Raw genomic sequence first — 17,658 nt, 5'->3', positions numbered from 1 at the left:
CTAGTGTGATGATCTGTCATCTTTGGTGTGAATCTGATATCTTGGCTTCTTGGGAGACCTAAGTAAAACGGATGTCTGCTCTGCTCCTTTTCCCTCTTTCCTACCATTTTTCCCTGGCATGAAGGATAAAGAATTGGCAGTAGCAGTGATTTGCTCTTAAGTCACAGTGGACAGCTTACTAGTTAGAAATTAGGACAACTTAACAGTTTCAAATTAAGACACGAGAGAAAAGATTTATTGAAGCCAAGACTCCTTCAAAATCAAGCTTTTATTAAGGAGATAAACATAGAATTCTAGAATCATTTGAGTTGAAAGAGACCTTAAAATATCTTCTAGTTCAACTGCCTTGCAATGAATAAGGACACTTATGGCTAGTTCAGGTTGCTCAGAGCCCCATCCAGCCTGACATTGAGTGTCCCAGGGATGGGGCTTCCATCACCTCTTTAGGCAACCTGTTCCAGTGCTTTACCTTACCACCTTTATTGTAAAAAATATTTTTCTTATATCCAATCTAAATCTCCCCTTTTTTAATTTGAAACCATTTCCATTTGTCCTATCACAGCAGACCCTGCTGAAGAGTTTGTATCCTTTCTGATAGCTCCCTTTAGACACCAAAAGGCCGCTATCACCTCAGAGCAATTCAAGAATGAAAAGTGATGAAGACAACTATCTTAAGGAGTCTCTTTGTATCCAAATGCCTTGATGAAATTTTGATCCAAATAAATATTGACCCCAACTTCAGTATGGGAGAAGCAGAGTGCATTTTAAACACAGGAAAAAATGTATAACCTTCCACTATGGAAATATTATTGCTTTCATTTGCCAAACAGAACTGTGCTGAATGCTTTCAGTACGGGATTAATATTTTCAAAATTAAATATTTGTTATTCAAACTGACATATATTTTTTCCAGAATCAATTTTGCTGGATGATGTAAACTGTGATTATTTTAGAGTAGGGGTTAGGAAAGAGGCTTCATTAGGGGTGAAAAACAAAAAAAAAATAACAATAACAAAAAAAAAGATAGTTAAAAACACTCAACTAAAACATGTTTTTAAAACATTTAGTGGCTTTAAAAGCATAAATGACATTAACTGGACTGATGCTTAAAAGTATTGTTGTGCAACTCTCTGCATGGCAGGCAGCTCAGTAGCACACAGGCTCTCATTCACTCTCCCCCACAGTTGGATAGAGGAGAGAATATGAAAGGTAAAGGTGTTAGAGATCATGGATGGAGGTAAATAGAGCTGAATGGTAAAGCAAAATCTGCATGCCCAAGCAAAGCAAAACAAGGAATTCATTCACTGCTTATCATCTCAGCCATTCCCTGAAGAGCAAGGTTCATCACACATAATGGTTTCTTGGAAAGATCAACTCCATCACTCTGAATGTCTCCTCCTTTCCCTTTCTTTTCTTCTCATATGTCATGGGATATCCCTTTGGCCAGTCTGCGTCAGCTGTCCTGTTTGTGTCCCTCTCAGCTCCTCGTGCAAACCTCCTGCACTGCTCCTTACTGGCAGGGGAGCATGAGAAGTTGCAAAGTCCTTGGCTTTGTGCAAGCACTGCTCTGCAACAACTATGTCATTGGTGTGCTGTCACCAGTATTTTCACCAAAAATTCAGTACATGGCATCATAAAAACCTCTGTGAAGAAAATTAATTATATCCCAGTCAAAACCATGACAGGTTCTAAGATGCATTATTAGTAAATCAATATTATGTTATGTTATTTAAGCTGAAAAATATATTTTTTTTTTCCCCTGATTTTACAGGCTTTTGAATTTGGAAGACTTTTAAAGCATTTTGAAATTTGCAAAGCCTGTAACTTAAAATGGTAACATTGTTCTGATGTACCTTAGTAGCTGAACTGTGATATTTTGTTCTTAGAAAGTACAAAATAATCAAAAATACATAATTCCAAGTGCAGAACAGTTCATTCACAACCTGCCATGTTTAGTTTATAGTTACTGAAAATTGTGTAGTTTTGGAAAAATGCAATTAGACCAATAAGCCAATGAGAAAATATGTGATTGTGTGTTTCATGCCAAGATGCTTGATTTTGAAAATGGACTACATAAAGTGATCATTACTACTGCTGCTACTTTAATTGTTTTCCCTTAAAATTTTAATCACTTTTCTTGCTCATTCTTATATTTTGATGAAAATGTGATACTCTTTTCAGTATCATGGGAAAATGTCAAAATATAGTTCAATGTAACCTTTAACAGTTCCTGAGCAAAAACCATGTTCTTTGTTAACACCTTAAACATGGAAGTCTGGAGCATTTCAGGAACTTTCTGCCAATGACTGCTTTAACTGTAGTTTAATTAACATTTTAAATGTGAAAAATGTGAACCTATAAAAGTGATTTAGGTTTTTACAACAAGATGTTTTACATCTTTTTACAACAAGAAAGTTAATATACTTTCTATTACCAACAGTTATATATAGACCGGATTGGGAAAATAACTGATTAAAGATAAAAATGAGACAAATTTGTTCTGCAAAATAGGAACACAATAAAATGTACCTTCCAGAATTTAAGCTACAATTCAATGCAGATGTAATTAATAGTAATTATCCAAGAACTTGTGGTGAACTTGAAAGATACAAAGTTTTATACAGTATAGATATATAATATAGATACGCCTCAGTTATGAACAAAGAGGAGCTGTATACTCTCAGAGCTGTATACTAATTGGGCTGGTTTCAGCATTTAAGAAAGCAGATTTACTGAAGCAAATACTTTAACAGTTGATCTGCAGGCACTTGGGAGATAAGAACAGATTTTTCTAGTACTGATAGTGCCTTTATCTGATGTATTTCTGCCAGTCCTGACTAGGGCAGATGTAAGTGATGACACTTTAATTTTAGTAAAATCTTTTGCACACTTTCATCTGTTGCTCTTGCAAAAAAGATATGAAAATATGAGTTAAATGAAATAACTGATTAGTATATGATCAACTCATTGGAAAAGTTGGTAGCTGCCTGTTGTTGACTCTTGGAAGGGTAATATAAGTGAAGTTTGTCCTCTGATGTCAGTCACAATTCAGCAGTAAAAACAACCCACAAGCCAATGTTTTTATGGAATAAAAATGTTGTGAATAAAAAAAAAGGTGGGTTGTGAATGCAATTTACTGCGTTAACCTGTTTTGCAATCACAGCACTGAGAAAGTAAAAGATTTCCCAACCTCTCATACGCAGACACTGTTCAACAATGCAGACACATTTTGTTTCAGCTCAGCTTCACTGTGATTTGAATTTGTTTTACTTACTTCATCTCTGCTTGCTCCTGATAGTATACAAATACAGCAGTTTAATGCAGGTAAAATTATATCCCTTTTGGCTTGGTACAGCAAAGAACATGCAAATCTTCTGTTATATGGTGTCTGGAGGCTGAGCTAATCCAGGCAGAGAAATAACATAGTATGAAGATGCTCAGCTGTTTCTGTAACTCATAAAGTTATTTCAATTTTTGCATATCTGCAGTGTGAGTCTGGCAGAACAGAGACCTATATCTTTCGTTCTATATTCCCATCACAGCTTTAGCTAGATAGAAAGCTTATGGTTAATTTGTTTCTTCTCAAGGCTCTGAGAAAACTCACAAAACTGCCCACCAATCAGTTGCTACATAAAGTGCTATAATTTCAAAAACTAACATTGATGCTGGCACTTTCTCCCTGTATAATCTTATTCATTTGATACTGATCACTGTGCTGAACAGACTTAGCTATTATATATTAAACTTCTTGCAGCTGTCACTACATTTTCTACAACTTGCAACAAATAACTCTGGAACTCTCTAGCTTTTTAATGCTGTATAATCTACTTTTTTGTGAGTTGTAGTGTTGTTCATCTAAAACATGAAAGTATTCAGTATCTGTAATCATTGGGCTGTTTTCTCTAAGGTAAGAATTTGATGGACCACTGTTTAATTCAAATTTGTCTCCAAGTTATATGATAACAGTTTATTTTATGCCCAATATTTGTAATATAGATCGTTAATTCAATAAAATCTGTACTTGTTCTCATAAATACTGCTTTTACAGAATGAACAATTTAACTCACAGTTTAATTGGAGGAATTTTAAATAGGATGGGTTAAGTTGTGACTAAATTCTGTAGTTTTTAGTAACATCTATAAACATGTAGAAAACATGTCTCAATTAGATGAATCTAAAGCTTTTTCTAAGATACACTTAGTTAAAAATTTCTTTTTTATTTGGTCTTTTTTTTCTCCCTTCCCTCTTTTTTTTTCCTTGGGAGTATTAAAGTTAATAATGAGTCCAAATCCCTTTATATCAGCCACTGGGTTCCCTTCCTTTTGTATGTTGTTCAAATTAATTTGTTTGATCTTGTTGGGGTGGGGGAAAGGGGACTCATTTCAGAAGCTGAAGTATTTTCTGAAGTTTCAGAAAGCTCTAGATGCCTGTGCATGCATTATCACATACCCACAGAGAGAGCCTAGAAGATAGTATGATGATATACGGAGGAAAATGTTTTGTTTACTAAGGGAATGATTGAGGAGATTTTGTAAGGTAGCCAGGTGTACGATAACTCAGGCCATAGTTCTTTCAGTTAAATTCAAAGCTGCCTGACATAGTGCTTTGTAAATTGTCCTTCCTTTGCAGGAGCTGGGACTATCCCTTATAGCTTATAGGAAGGTGGAACTATTCTTCCTGCTGGGACTGTTCTCAAGGTAGGGCTGCTCCCTAGTTGACTGAAGAGGTACAGTACTCTACAATTGGATGTACACTGCTGGGAGTGCAGGGATGTTGCTTTGTATTTACCCGACTGAAGGTCATCGCAGCTATACTGTTAATGCACACGACTAGTTAAAAGCCAGTTTTGCAGACATATTTTTCCACATTGGGATATACCATTGATACATCTGAAGGTATGTAACCATCTAACTCTGAATGTGGAAATCAGAGTGTGTACTTAGACCTGGTGTGTGGATAATATAAGAATTCAGAATGTCTAAACATATGGATGCCATGCCTTACAGTGTTCTTTATAGCGCTGATAATCAACCAGACTTTCTGAAATGACATTCACGTCTCTTGATAACTTCAAATAATTTTTTGCTTTTTCTCTTTCTGCAAGGTCTGTTACTCTGATCACTTACCAAGATTTATTCTTAATAGGCTCATCTTGGCCATCATGTATGAATATGTAGAACTGAAACTCTATAGATCTTGGACTTCAGTTAGTCTTTTAACTAACTTAATAGATAGAAAATACTTTTTTTTTTTTTTAATATAGAAAAAGAAGCTTGGGAAAAAAAAACAAAAAACAAACAACCAACAAAAAAAAACAACCGACCAATAATATTATAATATTTCATGCCTATGCAGAAGCAGGATAAACTATATGAAATCTTGAGAATAAAGTGTTAGTTGAGGTGAATGTAGCTATGGAACTGGTTGTATATAGAGATGATTGGACCAAACAAGGGCCTGGCTGCTATCAGTTGACAGGTGTATAAAATACCAACAATTTTGTTTAATAAGAGTTACATCATGTTAGTATTTTATTTTAAAATATAACTGGTGATGAGAGAAGATGGTGAATACAGAATTGAAACAGGAACTCTATTCCAAGAAATGAAAGGTATGTTCTCTCTGGATTATTTTGAATTAAGTTTTTTTTTGTTCAAGAAGCACTTAGAATATTGGATACTACCAGAATGGAGCTGGCATGCTACAAAGAAACCATCTGGATACATTAGTTATGCAAAATTCGTTGCATTTAACTCCTGCTAGCAGCAGTCTTTCTACAAGAGATTGAGGAAGAAATCCTTCTGTTGCAAACCAAATTTGGAAGACTTACAGAAAAGCATTTCCTATAGGTCCAATTCCTAGCATCATGATCATCTCCCAGGTACAGCAACAAATTAGCCATTGACATCTGGACTGGTTATGCTAGAAACTCTTTAGAAATAACAGAAAATTGTAAATTCCAGAACTGCCATTATTTTTCACTATAGGGATGACTTTGCAAATGAATACAAATAGTGTAGATGAAACTAACAATAAGATTAGAGGCATGTTTTTTAGTTTTTCTCTCCCAGAAACTATGTTGACTATTATACAAAAAGATCATTTTGTTTTGGAAAAAAAAAAATAAAATTACAAATATTTAAATAAATAGGATAAAGTATTAATTGTACATCATCTATATTTCATCAGTGGAAGAGTATAATCTGAATTTCTTTTCCTTAGATGCAAATTTATTTGATTGTAGAAAAGCTAACCATTTGAATAAAATATAAATATATCTAATATGCGCAGTTTTTACTTTATTGTTCAAAATACTAAGTACTGGGGTTTTTATTATATCTTATATTCCCCCATTGAAACAATTTTTTTTTATTTTTTATTTTATATTTTATTTTATTTTTGTAGCTAGCAGTACAGGCATTTAAGAGACTTAAATCTCCAAATGTAAGTGACACAAATCTATTTACTAAAACATCTGCAAAGTTTCTAAAATAATTATTAATCTATTTATTTTCTAGAAATATACAAATTTGTATGCTGTAAAACATTCTGCCAATGTTTTCTTGTTTAAGAGTGACACTATCTTAATTATGACCCTTAAAGTAGGAAGGATATTGCCCAATATTCTTTGCTGATGGAAAAAGAGCAATACACATAGAGGAAGACACCAACCTTGTATGTGTTGAATCGTTTCTTGGAAAACATTTCTGATTTACGAAAGGGACCTTGGGTTGCTTGATTCTCGATTTGAGTACATGATATCCAAATAAACATGCAGCTGTCCATCCCCTGTCAAGGAAATCTCACATCCTACAACCATGTGTATTGTAGTATGGATAAAGGTGTGTGAGATACAGAGCCAAGTAATAAAAAGAAAGGAAACATAATGTTACACCAAATAAAGAAAATTGCATATTCAGTAGAACATGTGCCACTGAAATAACATTCAATATGACACTCTAAATTTGCAGCTGTTTATCTTTGAAAATTTACTTAGGAACTTCTGAAAAACTTTTTTAAAACTAATAATGAGTTTGGAGTTGTCATTGTAGACAACATAAAGATATCATTTTTCAGTTGTAAAACTAAAAGTAAAACTAACATTATTTCCCATTGTAAACAGATGTTCAAATTAGCAAAATGTAGTTGAGCTGCTGAGAGTAGTATTTTAAGGTCATATAATTATCAAAAGGATAGTTATTTCAGGAATGATTATGTGTCATTAATTAGTAATTCTGCTATAAAACTCCTTGCAAGTTAGTAATGCTACAGAGCAATTACCATATCTTACTGTATCATTCTTAGAATTTTTATTCACTACCACTTTCAGTAGATGCAGTACAGTCATTTTTACTTAGCTTGAATATCTGAGCACCTATCTGAAATGCAGATGCAAACGTTCATAATCTTAAAATAGTACTTGCAAGCTGCTTCAAGGCTCCTAATTTGTTTTACTTTCAATAGCCAGTTGTAAGATATTCTGTTCTGTATTTGAAAGAGATTTTGGATATGTTTGTCATAAAATTTTCAAGAACTACAAACAGTCAGAAGTATTATCCCTACATTGCAAGGGAGAAACTCTGCATAAAGAGCTGACAACAAGAAGGCTGGCAAGCAAATTCAAGAGAGCTAAGCTTTGCATAGAAAAAAGGCTTTGTGTAGCAGTAATTCTTTGTATGGTCCATGCGACATCGTAACATAGATATTAAATGTGGGATGAGAAGGAAAGATAGGTTTTGCAGAGGATTTAGAAGCTTGTTTTCAGTTCAATGGAGAGAGAAATGTTCTACTCATCTACAAAGAGAAAGAAAAGAAATAATAAATTCTTTTCTGTCTCTTGAATTATGTTTGCACTTATCAATTATATTTCTTTCAGCTTTAACTATTTCAAGTTTTTTTATCATATGTAATAAAGAGTAATATTAATTTTTAAATAAGATACAGTTTTCAAATTTAAAATTATGAACTATTTCATGTTTTTGATATTGAAATATCCCCAGACATATCATGATGCACTTCTTGGTCATGGACACTTATTCTTGGCCGGGGAGAAATTCAATTAAAATTAGGACTAAAAAGGGAACTTATAGGCACTTAATAGAAATCTCATCAAAGGGGTCACTCTTTCCTGTTTGGCCCTATTCCTTCCAGATATCATCATGCTTCAGGAAAAAAAAAAAAAAAAAAAAAAAAAAAAAAAAAAAAAGTAATAAATTAAAGTTTTATTTATAGAGAGTTTTTGATTTTTATTATTAGATAACTTGTAGAATTAGTTGCTTAGGCGTCAGGAGTTCTTGGTTTGTTTTTTTTTTTTTTTGATACATTTTTTATGTTTCAAAGGTAAATACACAGGGAATAGTGTTTTAGAGCTGAATTAAATATATATCATCTCTTCTCTGAGAGAAAAATTGCAGTAGAAAAGGATATTAACTAAGGAAAGGGAACAAAGAAAAAATTGCATAGTCTTTTGTTGGGGAAGAAATGGAAATATGAACTTAATATGCCATGAAGTCTGCTCCTTATTTTCATTAAACTGTTGGAGTCACAATGAAAATCCACACCCACACCTTTTCTTTTCTTTTATTTCAGCTGCAGCACTCCACTGCATCCAGATTATGTCCTTGCTGAAATGTTTTTTTCCTTTTTTTTTTTTTCCTCCAGAAAGAACTCTAGTATTTTGACTCTTGATTTAAACAGACTTTTATCCAAGTCATTGTGATTCTAGTTTTTTTTTTTCTTTCTTCAACCTGATGCACGTTTGTCCTAGAAAATGTCTGTTGAGATTTTGACTCTTGAAACTCTTACTGCAAGTCATCCCACTCTTGTTTCCCTCCTTTGCCAGTCACATAGTAAGTCATAAATAACATTTTTAATTCTGAGAACTCTGAGTGACTTCAGTGCTTAGGAGAATATAACTCCCTGGCTACAGCCAGGCCTGTGTAGGCAGAGAGCAAGGCTGATTTTCACTTCAGTTGTGTCCCTTCTAGGAAGAGGCAGAGCTACTCAGAAGTGTTTAGCTCTGAAAATTGGAGGCTTCTTCCCAGTCAAAATAAAGTTGTAATCATGATAATTGCAATCTGTATCTTTCAGGCTGACTCATTATCTCAGTGCTCCCCTAAAGACATTTCCTCATCCTTCTGCTTATAGTCTGTCCACTTAATAATAAATCACTAATTTCCAACTCACAGTAGAAACTGTTCCTTCTTGTGTAAGTTTTCACATCCCTTACCTCCCCTCTGGGCCGCAGAATACATTTGGAAATGCATCACCACCACCTGTTAAACTTTAACCCTGCCCGCCCTATTCCACTAGTATTTTCTTACAAGTTTCTTTCTTTCTTTCTTTCTTTCTTTCTTTTTTTTCCCCCCATATGAGCCATTACAGGATTGTGAAACAGTGTCGATAAACTAAACAGGAATGAATCATGTTATCCTTCCAGTCTTCTCTTGAAAAATACAGATTTATTGCAGTGTTTCAGTAAACTGCCATGCAGCATTATGAATGGATAGCAGACATCACTGACACAGTGTGTTATACTTTTAAAACACTCAAAATGCTAATAATACACTTTGAATCCTAGAGACTATACACATAATATATTTTTACATCCTCAGGTCATTATTGCTTTATGCTTCCTCTATTATGCATATTTTCCATATTCTTCCAGTAAATAATGATTGCTTAGACTGAATCCTTGGGATTTTTCCGTGTGTTTATATCACTTTGAGTGCTAAAGCTGAGATTACTGACAACTACTCAAAACTTTACAATATTACAGTGTCTCAATGAAAAAAAGAAGCAGGAGATCTGTTGCTGATGTGTTCATATAATAATATACTGGAATAGCCATGCAGATGATGAAAGCACAGTGGGTATGGAGCTTTGATTTATCTGTGTAACTGGGTTTTGAAAGTAAAGTTTTGACGGAGTCTTTTTAATTTTTCATGATGTTAGGACATTCAGGTGCATTTTGGAAGCCTCCACTTTATAAACTGGGAAAAGCTTATTTCAGGACGGAAAACATCATTTATTTATTTATTTCAAGCTCTTGCTGGTTTTCTTGCTAATTAGGCTTCAGTCTTCAGAACCATACATTTTTATCATAATTATATATTTTTATCAGGACTTCACAGAAATTTTGGATCATGCTGTTTCATACTTTCATGTATCTTCCTCACAAGAGGTTATTCCTTCATTGGAGCACACTAAAACGAGTCTCATTAACCTCATTATGTTTTATGTAATTCGGAAGCTGCATCTGTTCAAATTTCCAAACATTCAAGCTTGGATATATAGAGTTGTGTTTCTGAATTGGTAGCTGAAATTTCCAAATCAAAATATGTTTTTTCCAACTCCTGAATCCAAATTCTACAAGTTCTTATCACAGGGGATGTTAGCTGGACTGTTCCTTCTATTGACACTATTCCGGTCCTTTTAACTTACACGTTTTCACTAGGTAATATGTAGCCTTTACATAAAATTTAGGACCAACTGGGAAGTGTAAAAATTGAAAGTGATTTATCTGTTGACCTTTTTTAGAAGGAGATGTCAAACAACATGAATACTGTCATTGCTCCTTCATTTTCCTGAACATGCTGCTGCTAAGGTAGCCCAGGTCCCAGAGCAACATGGGGAGCACTATTTCTGCAGGAGCATCTGTCTGAGGATGTGAAGTGAATTTGGACAGTAGAGCTCAAAGACTTTGGAAAAAAAAGATACTTATAATATTTGCAATGAATTTGATATAATTAGGAATTATGTTTTTTTTTTCCCTCCCATCATTGCCAAAAGCAGTGGTAACAGACAGTGAGCATGGATATTTAATTGAAGTTAAAGAATAAGAAGTAGGGAATAATAAACAGAAGTCTCCAGTAATGGTTTCATTTGAAAATGAGCTGCATTTGTGATTAGCTTGGGCCAGATTTTCTCTTCAAGATGATCCCAGCTCTAGCAAACTATCATTATTGTCACAAACACTGTCTCATGTCTATTCTGTCATTCTCTTGCTTGATAAGAGTAGCAAATGAATAAAAACAAGCACACAAAAAAATCCCCATGCTATCAAAAATATGGCTATTAAAATATGGTAGTTAGCCATGACAAGTATACTGTTTTTCAAAACTGATATAGAAACATTTCTATGCTTTCTGAATTTGTTTTATCTACTGAAACCATCTGCAATGTAGAATATTTAATATAAAATTTATGTAAAAATACCATAAGCAAATCAGAAAATAATTAACGCTTACCTTTCCTTATGCACCTCTAATGAAACAGAAATAAATCTCTTCACATAGCTCATAAATCTATGATAAGTCTATCATAAACTTCTTGGCCTAGCCTTATCTTTTTGAATGAATGAGCACACGATTAATACATTGTAGAAGTATAACTCAGGTGATTGTGTCGAGAAAATGGTATTAGATTTACTTATTCAACCAAGTTAAAAATCAGTGCAGAGAGGTTGTTGATGCCCCGTTGCTGGAGGCCTGGTCTGGTGGTTGGTGACCCTGCACATAGGGAGGTTGAAATAGGTGATCATTGTGGTCCTTTTCAACCCAGGCTATTCTATGATTCTATGACTCTGTGATGAGTAATCTCAGGATAAACAAACTAGAAAGATTTTAACAAGGGCATTTTGGTTATTTTGCTAGAAAAAAATGACTTTACTGGAAATTCTAATAGTACAGAACATTAATAGTGAACCGTGAATATATTTTGATTCTGCCGCAGCAATAACTTTACAGCAAAACAGTGTTTAAAAGTAAGTATTTCAAGGTAAACTTTATTTTCATATTATCATCTGGAATAAAAAACACCTTTCATCCCTATTTGTTCACCTGTGGGACCACTCTTCCTATTGGAACTTCCTGATTATTACTAACTTAATCTGAAAGGGCATATATATGATTTAACTATATTCCAGGCTCAAATCCATAGATGCTACCCTAGCATTAGAAGCTCTGCTCTGAAAAGATGGCAGTGAAAGGCAGGAATTTTAAGGAAGTTTTTTCTTACCTAAAACTAGGATATCAGTATTAGAAGGGGAGTGGGATTATTATTTTTCAAATGATCAAAGCAGGAGGTTAAAAAATGGATGCCGTGGATTTTAGAGTTTGTGGTTCAAGATTAAATATAGCATTTTCATAATTCTGCTTTTCATATCCAACATAATAAAGCTTATGTAATAATTATGATTCCCCCTTCCCTCCACTGAACAGATAGAACAGTAAAAATAAAAGAAATCCACAGGGAAACAATTTAGTAACTATCAGCAGTTCCTTGATCAAGAATATCTGCTTCTCATTATGCAGAGATAAATTAAGAAAGCAAGCAGAGTGCCAAGGAACAATTTGGAGGCAACATGAATCAAAAGAAATCTTAAGTTTCCTCTGAATTTTATCCAGCTGTGCTCAGCTTCAAGGCTGAGAGAAAGAACAAAATAATGATATACTGTACTCAGTGAACCAACTCACAACATTTTCTGATCTTATTTTCTAAAGAGATGACAGAAATACTCATAGTCTGACTAGCTAGATTTTGTCTGTGGAGTCTGGAGGTGCTTGTTGTATTTAATCTTAAAATATTAATTCAGAGGTGTGAGGTTTGTCATTACTGATAGGAAATAATGAATTCAAACAAATACAGATACAATTAACTGTCTTCTCTACAGGTGAATCATACACAGCAGAGTTCATGCTTAGGGACAGAGCTCAACAAACTCTAATGCCTGAACCATTGAAGGATACTCACAAATCTTCAGTGTCCTCTCCCTCCTCCTACCACAGCACCATCCTCCTTGTCTTGTCAGGATTGAAGCTTTGCAGAGTTTCATATAACCATATACCCAAGTTTCCAGAGGAAAAAGATGAAACAAAAAGTAAAATTTCTGTTATGTTTCACAAAGCTATTACTGCGCTATAAGCAGAACCTTACTGAAATAAATACCTTCCTAAAAATTTTATGAAAATTTTACTGTACTTTAGCTCCTTTCAGATACTTTTTCTTCTACTTCTAAGCTGTTTTTCTCATCACTTCTATATCAAGTCCTCTCCTTCCCCTTATACATGGGTGACTACAAAAGTAATGCCTCCTATATATTTCCATATATTTCCTATAGATTTCCATGGAAACTAGAACAGCTACAAAAGAGCACAATAACAAAAGCAAATTCTCAGCTGCAAAACTTTTTTTTTCAACATAGTCACCATCATTAGCTATGCACTTTCACTAGAGATGAATAAGAGCCTGCATGCCTTGCTAGTAAAAATCTGGAACATTATTTGTCTTTCAAATTGCTGTCACCACTGCTGAAACACACCACCTCACTGTGCTCACATCCACTGTTTGATTTCCATAACGCTCAACAAGCATCAAAGAGTGTCAATGAATGCCTTTTTTTTTTTCTGCATGGAGGAATTCAATGACATGCTTTTGATTAAGATGCATATCCATGTCAGGTGTTACTTTGTCAGACTGCTCTTGTGCCGCATCTGTTTTGCAGTAACAAAATGTAATGGAAGGTTCAACCTCTACTGCCATAACACCAACAGCTGCCTTTGACACTCTGGGTCAAAATAATAAAATAGGAGGTATTACTTTTAGTTCTCCTAGTTCAAACTCTTCTTTACACTTTTCTCTTGAAAAGAGGCAAGCAACCAATATAGAGGAAGCAAAAAAAAAATTCTATGTGTGTATCCTTTACACTATTCATGTATGTTACTCAATTGCCTGCATAATCTATTTCTGTCATTGTTTTTTGAGGGTCATATTGTCTTTTACGCAGTACTTATTACACGAATGTCTTTTATTTTGCTAGTTACTGCTAGAACAAACAGAATGCATTGTATTAACTGCAGCTTAGTGCTCCTCTGTTGGAGAAAAAATACATTGAATTTTTATAGAAATCAGAAGCAAAATTCTTTGATAATTTCTGATATCTACAGGAAAGAAAAATATCTGCCTTATATACTATCATTTTCACATTTCTTCAAGCTTTACTATGATTAGTTCTATAAGGACACTTTTCTAATATTATCCCTGTCTTTATATCTTAGTCTCCCTGCAATCTTGTCTGTTTTCTGAGCTTGTTTCAAATCATGACTTGGGATGCTGGGAATTTTAAACATGGGAATGTTTACTGAGTGAGAGCAGGCAAGGCTATTTTCTCCTTTAGTTTCTGTGAGCCAGCCTATTAGCTGCTGACAGTCTTTATTGAATCAGCCTGTGGCTTAAATCTAGAAGTGAATTACAATGTAAGATCACAGTTACGAGCTCAGAGAAAAAACAATGTTAGTGAATTGACAGCTGTGATCAAATCTGTCTGTAGTTCTCTCAGAGGTAAAAATCCCTAGGTGGCAATCAAAGATTTCATGGATAGGAATTTAAAGACTGAATGTATAATTGTCTCCAGCCAATGTGGGAAAAAAAAAAAAAAAAGAACTACTATAAGCAGAATGCTCTCTTGATTGAGAACATGATACATTAAGGCTTTTGCAGGCTAATTTAAAACATCTCCTTCTTCAGAAAACCTAGCCCTTTCCTCCTCAATCCAAAAAAATTTTATATGTAAAATCTATTCAAGCATAATATATTCTTTTGTGCAAGATATTAGAATGGGGTTACATATCTGTCTGGACTCCTTTCTTCAATTTCACAGTTTTGCAATTGGTTTGGAGATTAAGCACTTCAGAGTGTATTTGTTTAATATCCAAAGCAAATGTGGCACAAGATCAGTGTTAGTTTTGGGAAGGGTAACTATAGGCCGAATAAAAAAATGGTTGAATCATCTTTCTGATAAAAAGAAACTAATTCTTTCTGCTGTGTACAAGAAATTAAGACTCTTAGTGCCCCAAATTTGTGGTATCTGCCTAACCATTGTTAGTTTAGAATGACACAGTCTGACAGCTGTAACTATATTTATGCATAAGAACAACTTCCTGATGTGCTGCAGAGCAATTCTAAGATTAGTATTCCCATTTTATCTAAGTGAAAATTTTGGTGCGTTATGATGATGGAACCTGGCTGAAGTATAAAGTGATCAATGCACAGTGCTCTGTTTGCTTATTCCAGCATGGAGCTCTTATTCCTCAGAAGGAACACATGCAGTTCTTTCTGGGATCTCTTTAGGGATATGATGACAATGCTTTGTGGGTCAAAACACCAAAACCCATCAGTGAGAGTGTTCTTGAAAGTTGTAAAATAGTGACATGCTGGCAAGTATCTTTGATCTGCTCAGGCTGGGTTGGAGCAGATCCAGCTGATGAATAAAACTGATGGATGGTGTTCTTTCCATTCCTGTTTCCCTGCTGTGGAAAGTGCTGGAAATGATGCGTGATCAGGCTCAATGCAGGTGAAGCTCCATGGGGTTAGGAAGGGAGAAGGACATCAGTGAATTCTTCATGGCCATTCCATGCCACTAAAATCCTGCCTGATATGTCTATTACCCCTCTTAGGTATGATCTGTTTGGGAACTGGAAGTCACAAGCCAAGACACTGAGCTTTCATTCATTGCTCCCTAAATCTTACTGTTGTTCTGATTGAAGTTTTAGAAATTATGAGATATTTGATGTCACTATACCATTTTTTTTTTTTTAATATATATATCCTAATGATTTGAAAGTTTTTGGAAATTACTATTCCAGTTGGCCAAATGAGACAATGACAGTGAAGATCAGAAGAAGGCCCTGGACAGCCAGTCTACTGCCTGATTTAGTGGTTGGCAACCCTGAATGCAACGTAGATCTAGATCATCTCTGAGGTCTATTCCAACCCAAGCCATTCTAGGATTCTATGTTTCTCTAAGATGGGCTTTCTTCCCCCCCAGCCATGTTGTTTTGTCCTTGTATTGCTCAGTGGTTCAATAATTCAGGGATATGCCTCCTTTGTGACCACCTAGATCTGCTAAAAGATTCTCAAGAGGATATTTACCATCATGAATGTTTTTCTGGATAAAAAAATAATCCTGTTATAGGTGTTAAATAAGTTAAAAGTGAATCTGGAAAAAGTTATACTGAAAATTAATATTAGAGAACCATAATTATCAGTTCTTAAACAACTTGGTGGATAAACAAATAGATAAAACATATCCATAATTTAAATCAAGTTGTATTACTGTTAGCTGTTTGAAACTGTTTACTGCAATTAAAACAAACCACAAACACAATCCTTACAACTTCATCCTGATCCCTACAAAATGAGAGGATCAGAGGTGAATGCTGGAGAACAAAGAGCACCACCATATGGTCCATCAAAGCGTACTGCATGAGCAATGCTTTTAGGAACATTAAGTATTCAGACAGTCTGGAACTGTTAATATATCCTCCGGGTTCTGTTATCCTGTCAGTATGTACATGTTATTCCCGATAATGGAAAACAAGAAAATAGAGGGAGATGAGACTAGATGTTAGAAAAACTGTACTGTTTTAAGTGCACTGAAATCTTGTATTATTCAAAGAATGAAAGTGAAAAATTTTCAAATGCAAAACTATGTATTTGTTCCCAACCCTTGCTTTTTACAAATTTTTACTGATTTATTTCATTCTAATGTTCCAAAATTCAAAGTCAAATCTCTGTAGCTTCAGGAAGCGTTATTATAATAGAATCACAGAATCACAGAATCGCAGAGGTTGGAAGGGACCTCCAGAGATCATAGAGTCCAACCCCTCTGCCAAAGCAGGTTCCCTATATGAGGTTGCACAAGTAGGTATCCAGGCGGGTCTTGAATATCTCCAGAGAAGGAGACTCCACAACCTCCCTGGGCAGCCTGTTCCAGTGCTCTGTCACCCTCACCGTAAAGAAGTTCTTGTGCACATTTGTGCGGAACTTCCTATGCTGCAGCTTATGTCCGTTTTCCCTCGTCCTGTCTGCACACACAGCTGAAAACAGTCTGGCCTCGCCACTCTGCCCCCATATCTTAGATATTTATAGGGGCCAGGTCCCCTCTCAGTCTTCTTTTCTCAAGGCTAAACAGACCCAGTTCAACTTAGCCTTTCTTCATAGGGGAGATGCTCCAGGCCCTTCACCATCTTTGTGGCCCTCCGCTGGACTCTTTCCAAGAGATCCCTGTCTTTTTTGTACTGGGGAGCCCAGAACTGGACACAGTACTGCAGATGAGGCCTTACCAGGGCAGAGTAGAGGGGGAGGATCACCTCCCTCGACCTGCTGGACACGCTCTTCTTAATGCATCACAGAATGCCATTGGCCTTTTTGGCCACGAGGGCACACTGCTGGCTCACGGCCAACCTGTCGTCCACCAGGACGCCCAAGTCCCTCTCTGCAGAGCTCCTCTCCAGCAGCTCATCCCCCAGCCTGTACCGGTGCATGCAATTATTCCTCCCTAGATGCAAGACTCTACACTTACTTTTGTTAAACCTCATCTGGTTTCTTACTGCCCAGCTCTCCAGCCTGTCCAGGTCAGTAATAGGTTGCAAAGGAAAGGATGAGACTCCAAAGAATGTCCTGTTGTGGACAACTTCTTTAGAAAAGGATTTAGCCTTTTCCTTTTAAAGTAATAAGATAAAAGCAATTCTTAAATATAGTCCTTTATTTCCAGTGGGAATAGACTTACTGAAGAACTGACAAAAAATATTTTAACCTGTTAATATTCCTTAAAGTAGAAGCTGAAGAGGCTAGATGCACTTAGGTTTGAGGAGGCTA

General features: G+C 35.3%; 1 long non-coding RNA gene across 2 annotated transcripts in view; it reads left to right on the top strand.

The window, feature by feature from the left end:
• LOC104910309 (uncharacterized) overlaps positions 1-17,658 on the top strand; it is a 182,305-nt gene that overhangs the window by 35,054 nt on the left and 129,593 nt on the right. Inside the window, exon 1 of one of the 2 annotated variants that reach the window (XR_014882502.1) lies at positions 4,135-4,697. The exons of the other annotated variant lie outside the window; for it this stretch is intronic. This is a non-coding gene — a long non-coding RNA (uncharacterized LOC104910309). Of the gene's footprint in view, positions 1-4,134; positions 4,698-17,658 lie in introns of those variants that run through there. 2 annotated transcript variants of the gene reach the window in all.

Source organism: Meleagris gallopavo, chromosome 3 (genome assembly GCF_905368555.1).
Source record: "Meleagris gallopavo chromosome 3, MGAL_WU_HG_1.1, whole genome shotgun sequence".
In the NCBI taxonomy this organism is placed as follows: Eukaryota; Metazoa; Chordata; class Aves; order Galliformes; family Phasianidae; genus Meleagris; species Meleagris gallopavo.
The sequence above is the reverse complement of the archived record's forward strand: the minus strand, read 5'-3'. Positions and strand labels throughout refer to the sequence as shown.